This window comes from Muscardinus avellanarius, assembly GCF_963383645.1.
Source record: "Muscardinus avellanarius genome assembly, chromosome: 15".
Lineage (NCBI taxonomy): Eukaryota > Metazoa > Chordata > Mammalia > Rodentia > Gliridae > Muscardinus > Muscardinus avellanarius.
In genome coordinates this window covers 56,144,790-56,152,828 of record NC_137801.1, presented here as the reverse complement: position 1 = coordinate 56,152,828, position 8,039 = coordinate 56,144,790, and positions in this window count along the sequence as shown.

Genomic DNA, 8,039 nt, shown 5'->3' with positions numbered 1-8,039 from the left:
CAAGAGTAATAATTCAGAGAGTATATCCTCATATAATCTTTTTATTGCATACTTCACATAGCTAAAATTATGAATACTATATATATAAAATTTGGTAGCCCATTTTCTTCTCTACTTGATATTATATTTTTCACATTTTGCCATGTTGATACACAGATTTTATACTACGCTTTATAAGGAAGGAAGTTGGCCAGAGAATAGCTATCCTTGGAAATTGAGAATAGTTCCAAGCCTTGTGTATTCCAATCAATCAATTTAGAGGTTTTTTTTTTTGTCTCATTAAGTTGCAGAGGATCTAAGATGCTGAGGCAAGCTGTGAATCTGAGATCCTCTGTCTCAGCCTCCCAATACTGTGATTACAAGCATGTGCCACCATGCCCAGCTGAAAGGCTTGTATTTAGATATCTAATGCAAATAAAACTGAAGACAAGCATAACTTTCAACTTATAGTGATATTCAAAGCAAACTATCAGAAACTCTGAGCATCAAGCTAGGCATGGTGACACACACTTCTAATCCTAGTACCCAGGGAAACTAAGTGGGGCGTTGAAAGTTCACGGCTAACCTCAGCAATTTAGGCCCTCCGCAATTTAGTGAGACCATGTTTCAAAGTAAAGAATAAAATAGGGTTGGGGGTATAACTCAGAAGTAGAAAGCCCCTGGGTTCAATCCTCAGTACCAAAGAGAGACAGAGAAGCTAGGCATGGTGGTGCTCGCCTTTTTTTTTTTTTTAATGTGGAACATATTAAAAATGACATACATTCAGACTGTGCTTGGTATCCTCTCCCCTCCCCTGGCTTCCTCTTCCATGAGTTGTCCAGGTTGACCATGCTACATTCATAATTTTACACATGTTCAGATGTAGCACCTCCATTAAACAACCTCAGCCTTCTTCCTCTCCTATCCTTCCATTCTAGTTTTGCTAAGGTTTCCCCTCCATTATCTGGAGCCCCTCTGGTATTCCCAATGCTCCCTAGTTTGGGCATATTAGAGAGAACATATGTCCCTTCTCTTTCTGTGCCTGGCTGATCTTAACATAATGTTCTCCAGGTCTTGCCATCTTCTTGTGAATGACATGATTTTCTTCTTAATAGCTGAGTAGAATTCCATTGTGTTTATTTCCCATAATTTTGCAATCCATTCATCTGTTGATGGAGACCTAGGTTGGTTCCATATTTTGGCTATTACGAATTGTGCTGCTATGAACATGGGTATGCATAGTTTACTGTAGCTCTCTGATTTCAATCCCTTTGGACAAACACCCAGGAGTGGTATAGCCAAATCATATGGTGGATCTATTCCCAGTTTTCTAAGAAATCTCCACACTGATCTCCATAGTGACTGAACTAGTTTGCACTCCTACCAACAGTGTAAAAGAGTTACTTTTCCCCCACATCCTAGCAGGATTTGTTAATTGATTTCTTTATGTTTGCCACTCTGATTGGGGTTAGATGGAATCTCAGCGTGTTTTGATTTGCACCTCCCTGCTGGCTAATGATGTTGAACATCTTTTCATATATCTATTGGCCATTTGTATGTATTCTTTTGTGAAGTCTTTTCAGTTCAGTTACCCATTTCTTGACAGGGTTATTTGTTTTGCTAGAGTAGACTCTTTTGAGTTCTTTGTATATTCTGGATATTAGCCCCCTATCAGAGTGGTGGCTGGTAAAGATCTCCCATTCTGTGGGCTTTCTTTTTAGGTTCTTAGGTTCTTAATGGTTTCCTTTGATGAGAAGAAACTTTTTAGTTTGATGCCATCCAACTTGTTAATTCTTGCTTTAATTTCCTGTGCTTTGGAAGTCTTGTTGAAAAAGTTACTGCCTCTGCCTATATGTTGGAGTGTTGAGCCTATGCCCCCCTCTAATAACTTCACAGTCTCTGGTCTAATTTCTAAGTCTTTGATCCATCTCGAGTTAATTCCTGTACATGGTGAGAGATGAGGATTTAGTTCCATCTTTCTACAAATGGATAGCCAGTTCTCCCAGCACCATTTGTTGACAAAATCCAATACCCATTTATGTTAAAAATACTGCAGAAGCCGGGTGTGATGGCGCACGCTTGTAATTCCCGCACTTGGGAGGCTGAGACAGGAGGATCGCACAGGTTCGAAGCCAGCCTCAGCTACTTACCTAGTGAAGCTCTCAGCAACTTAGTGAGACCTTGTTTCCAAATAAAATATAAAATAGGTCTGGGAGTATAGCCCGGAGGTGGAAAGCCTCTGGGTTCCACCCCCAGTACCCCCCCACACACAAATTGGAATAGAAGGAACATATTTCAACATCATTAAGGCAATATACAATAAACGCAAAGCCAGCATCATACTGAATGGGGAAGAACTTAAAGAATTTCCCCTAAAATCAGGAACAAGACAAGGATGCCCATTATCACCACTCCTTTTTTCTTTCTTTCTTTCTTTCTTTCTTTCTTTCTTTCTTTCTTTCTCTCTTTCTTTCTTTCTTTCTTTCTTCTTCTTTTTTTTTTTTTTGTTGTACTGATGGTAGAACCCAGGGGCTTTTCTACCTCCGGGCTATACTCCCAGACCTATTTTATACTTTATTTGGAAACAGGGTCTCACTAAGTTTCTGAGAGCCTCACTAAGTAGCTTTTCTTTCTCTTTTTAAATAAATTTTTATTGGTGCATTGTAGTCATACATCTCAATGGGATAAAAAACTTGTGGAGATATACATGCTTCACCACATCCACTTGCTTTGGGCTTTTCATATGATTTTAGTCATATAACTTTTTTGTATCTGCACGTGACAAGTTAACTATAAAAGAAATTTTAAGGTTGGGAGTTAAAAATAAATATGAAATATGTAAATAAATATTAAATGTGGCAAATATTTGCTAAGTCAATCAATGTTTAAGTCCTTACAACATGCCTAGCACTGTGCTAAGCACAAGGAATACACAGGAGAAATTATGTCCCAGTGTCAGTGATCTTACTGTCTAGAGCGGACACAGACCTGCCATCCCAATAGACCATCATTAGTACTGAAATAGATGGGAAAAACAACTGAGCATGGGACCTCCTGCTTTACTTAGCCCAGAAGACTTCCCTCCCTTCCTTCCTTCCTTCCTTCCTTCCTTCCTTTCTTTCTTTCTTTCTTTCTTTCTTTCTCTCTCTTTTTTTTTTTTTTTTGGTATGGGAATCAGGTAATTTACCACTGAGCTACATCCCAGCCCAGGACCTCCCTTTGTGTTCAACATTATGTTACACTTTGTTACCTAGGCTTCAGGAAGGACTATTTGTGCTCAAAGTCTTAGAGTTCCTGGATGTTTTGACCTTAACTCCCTCCTCTACCGTGCATAAAGACCTTTGGGCTGGTGGTAGCAGTAGATACCATCCCATATCCTCTACTCTGCTTGATTTCCCATCTGTCTCTTGAATGCCTCTTGTACCAGAACTCTTCCACACTTCTGTAACCACAAAACAAAATTCTCCATACAATTAACTAATGCTGGATGAAGAGGAATCATAATGGGATTTAGCTCCATTTTCTCAGGATCCGATCCTAGTGCAAATACCCTAATAATCCATGAGAGAAAGCTTGCCTTCTCGACAGTGTGGAACAGGGATTGGGAGAACTACGAGGCTAGAGGCAGATAGACTAGTAGGGAAAGTAGTTCCAGTACTGACAGGGAAAGAAGATTAAATTGTTAAATTAAGGTGGTTGTTCTGAGAAAAAGATACTTGGAAGGCAAGGTGAAGAGAACCTGGTTTCTTTTTTGAGCAATTGTATTGACCATGGTGCCATTCAGTGATCTAGGAACTCCAGAAGAGGCGAATTTCTCCTTTTATATTAGAGTATCCAAATTTTACAAGAACCTTGTTCATCATTTTTTCTCTCCTTTCTTGTCACAGAAACTTGATTTTGTTTGGGTAGTTCATTCTGCTACAAATGCCATGTGTTTCTCTAAGACAGTCGTGGCCAACCCCATTCTTGAGCTAGAGGATGGTTTAGGAAAGGCCAAATGATACATTTCTGACCAATATAACATGGGGGAAATTGCTGCAGAGCTTCTGGAATATTTTTTTGCTCTGGTTTGAATGCATCTCCCAATTTATGTGTTGAATACCTAATTTCCAACTTGTTAATATCAAAATATGGGAGTCTTTAAAGGGTGATTAAGTCATGAAGGTAGAACATTTGTGGATGGGATTAAAGCCCTTTCAAAAGGGCTTGAGGAGCCAAGCCTGGTGGCCCATGCTAGTAATCCCAGTACTTGGGATGCTGGGACAGGAGGATTGCAGGTTCCAGGACAGCCTCCACAAGTAGTAAGAGTCTCATAAGACCCAGTTTCAAAAGAAAAATAAAATAGGGCTGGGGTGTGGCTTAGAGCTAGAATGTCCTTGGGGTCAAACCACAGTACCAGTAAGTAAGTAAATAAGTAAATAAATAAGCGTGAGGTTATTACATTCTTGCCCTTCTGCTTTCTGTCATGTAATCATGAAACACCACGGCCCTTGTAAAGATGCCAGCCTCTAAAACTTTGAGAAAGTAAATGGAGGAGGGTTTTTGGAGAGGAGTTACTAAGGATTTAACCTGAGGGCATTCATACCCCCCAGTCCTTTTATTTCTTATTTCAAAATGGTCTCAATAAGTTGCTGAGGCTCTCCTTGAACTTTCAATCCTCCTGTCTCAGCCTCCCAAGTACTAGAATTACAGGTATGCATCACCACTTCAGGCTGAGAAAACAAATTTATTTTCTTTATAGATTACCTATCCTCAGATATTCTTTTTTTTTTTTTAAGCAAGTAAGAGCTTTATTAAGACAGCCCAGCTCCCTTTTATATCAGGCAGCTGGGGATTTTTTGAAAATAGGAGGGGGCTTCCACTCACAGCGGAAGATTGCACAAAGTACGGGTCGTTTACTGATTGGGTGGCTCATATCTCAGTGAGTGTGTTATCAGGGGGCTGGTTGTTGGGCATCCTGTGATCCCCTTTATTTTTTATTTTTTTAATTTTTTAATTTTTTATTTTTTTTAATTTATTTTTTTTAATTTTATTTTATTGGTGCACTGTATTCATACATCATAGTGGGATACAAACTTTTGTAGACATACATGCACACATCGCCCAGTCAGCCCCCACCCGATCCCCACCCCATTCTCTCCCCATCCCTCCTTCCCATGCTTGGCTTAGTGGTTGACATCTAGTATTATAGCAATTTATCCAAAATTAAAAATGATAATCTCACATAACAGTTTCATTTGTCTGATACCAAGCTTTTGATGATTTAAAGATAACATTTCAATATTTCTTTTTGCTTTCTTTCTTACCAGAGCATATTTTTTTCTGTTTTTTTTTTTAGGTGAAACTATCATATATTTATATATTTATTTTTCAGAAAAAATCTATCCTAATATGGAATATGAATTCTAGATACCCAAAACGATCTTGAAAAAGAACAAAGCTAGAAGATATATATTTTCTGATTTCAAACCATATAAAGCTACAATAATTGAAACAGTGTAGTACTGTTCTAAAGGCAGATATATAAACCATTGGAGTTAAATAAAAGCCTAGAGCTAAATTCTTCCCTATATTGTCAAGTTATTTTTGACAAGGTTTCCACGAACATTTGGTGGTGGAAATAATAATCTTTTAACTAAATATTGTTGAAAAATAATAATTACATGGAAAAGAATAAAATTGGACCCTTACCTAATCCCACATACAAGTATTAACTCAAAATAGATAAAAGACCTAAATATAAATCTTAAGACTATAAACTTTTAGAAGAAAATCTGGGTCATAAAACCTCACCACATTGAAATTGGCAGTGATTTCTTGGATATGATTTCAATGGCACAGGCAACAGAAGAATATACAAACTCCCTAAAAAATAAAAAAAAATTGTATATCCAAAGACAATGTAAACAGAGTTAAAAGTTACTAACAGAATTGGATAAAATATTTCCAAATGCTATATCTGAAGGTATATTAATATTCCAACTAGAAATCCTAAAAATTAACAACAATAAAGGCAAACAATACAATTTAGAGATAGGTAAAAGACTAACATAAATAATGAATCTCCACAGATAACCAATCTTAGTTTTCTGTTGGATGGAAAATCTTGTTTCTCTGGTTCTGGTGTGTGTTACCTATTTCTTCTTTGTAGTTAATCTCTTTGAGTATTTTCTCTAGCGCTGGTTTTGAAGACATAAATTCCTTCAGTTTCTGTTTGTCATGGAAGCTTCTTATTTCTCCATCTAATTTAATAGAAAGTTTTGCTGGGTAGGAAATTTTTGGCTGGAAGTTGTTTTCTTTCAGAGTTTGGAATATGTTACTCCAAGCCCTTCTGGCTCTCATGACTTGGTTTGGGAAGTCTGGAGTGATTCTAATTGGTTTGCCTCTGAATGTCACTTGGCCCTTTGTTTTTGTTGCCTTTAAGATTTTCTGCTTGGCTTCCACATTGGTCATTTTGACAATTATGTGGCGTGGGGATCCTCTTCTCCGATCCTGTCTAAAGGGAGTTCTATAAGTTTCCTGGATCTGTGTATCAACCTCTTGCTCTATATTTGGAAAATTTTCTGCTATTACTTCCTTGAAGAGATTGTTGATCCCTTTGGTTTCACTTTCTTTTCCCTCCTCTATTCCAATTATTCTTAGGTTAGCTCTCTTAAGAAGGGCCCATATTTCTTCAATGTCAGATTCCTGCTGTCGGATATTTTTTTCTAGATTAGAAACTATGCGTTCATTTTTGGATTGCTCATCTTCTAAGAGCGAGATTCTGTTCTCCATGTGGTCTAATCGGTTGTTTGTGCTTTGAATTGAGGCCTTTACTTCATTAATTGCATCCTTTATCTCTTTTTGGCTCTCTCTGAGTTCTTTTCGAAGCACCTCTATTATTTCTACAGTTATTTTCCTGATTTGATCTTCTAGAAATCTCTGATTTTCTGTTTTATCGGGTTCTGATGTTGTGGGGTTGTGCATATTCATTACTCCAGTGTTATTCCTCTTTCCCATGATTTCGGAGGTTTGTGCCTTCTCTGGGTTCTTCCCTTGGGTCACTATGGCTTCACTTAAGGTGCTCTGGATCTCGAGTCTGTATTATCTCAGACCCCACTACTGGGTTGTATCACAGAGTCTCTGACCCAGGGAGTCGATAGAGGCTGCTTTAAACTATGGGGGGTGCCAGGTTGCACGCTCTCCTATGGTGTGATATCTCTGCCACCACCACTCCCTCACTGGGTCCAGTCCCAGGAGGTACAGTACTGGGATTTCTCCTCTGTGGCCCGCAATTTGACTCACTGTTCTTGAGTACGCAGATGTAGCTGTAGTGGACTCGGTGAATTCACTGCTGCTGCCGCCGCCGGTAACAATATGGCGCCGCTGCCACGCCCTCGGCCGTGAGGCTGGCGTATTTTTTCTTCTCTGGTTTTGATTTCCACTCTGAATCCCTGCAGCGTGTGCTGAGCTCGGTCACTGGGAGCTTTAAATGCTCTCTGCGCCAAAAGATCCCGCCTGGCTGTTCCGCAGCGGCTCACCTCGGCTTGCTGTAGCCGTCCGTTGAGTTCGCCACTGCCGCCGGCAGTATGGCGCTGCTGCCGCGTCCTCGGGCACGTGTGTCTCCTCTGTGGCCCTGAGCTCTGTTCTCAGTCTGCTTTCTCTCTGGAGCCTGGTGGTTTTTTTGTTTTTCTGGTGATGGTGTTTTCTGGCTGTGAAAGGCGCTGGTTTTGTGGTAATGGAGATTGGTTGTTAGCGGGGCTCTTAAGCCCCGCTTTTCTTGGTCGCCATCTTCCCGGAAGTCCCGTGATCCCCTTTAATGGACTATGAGGTAGCCAGCACAATCCGGAAGAGAAGCTGGAGAGGCGCCATCTTTGGTGTGACTGGGCTGCTTATCCTAACACTAAATGATGCTGAGAGGTTCTGAGGTATTCTTCCCGAAGACCGATTGCTCGCCAGCGATTTCTTTCGTTAGGGGATGAAGAGGGGGTCCTCACACGGGGCACCAGACTGTCGGGAATCCAGCTTGACAGCTGACGGGGCTTGGTGAGATGATGAGTACCGACGACTCAAACCCAAAC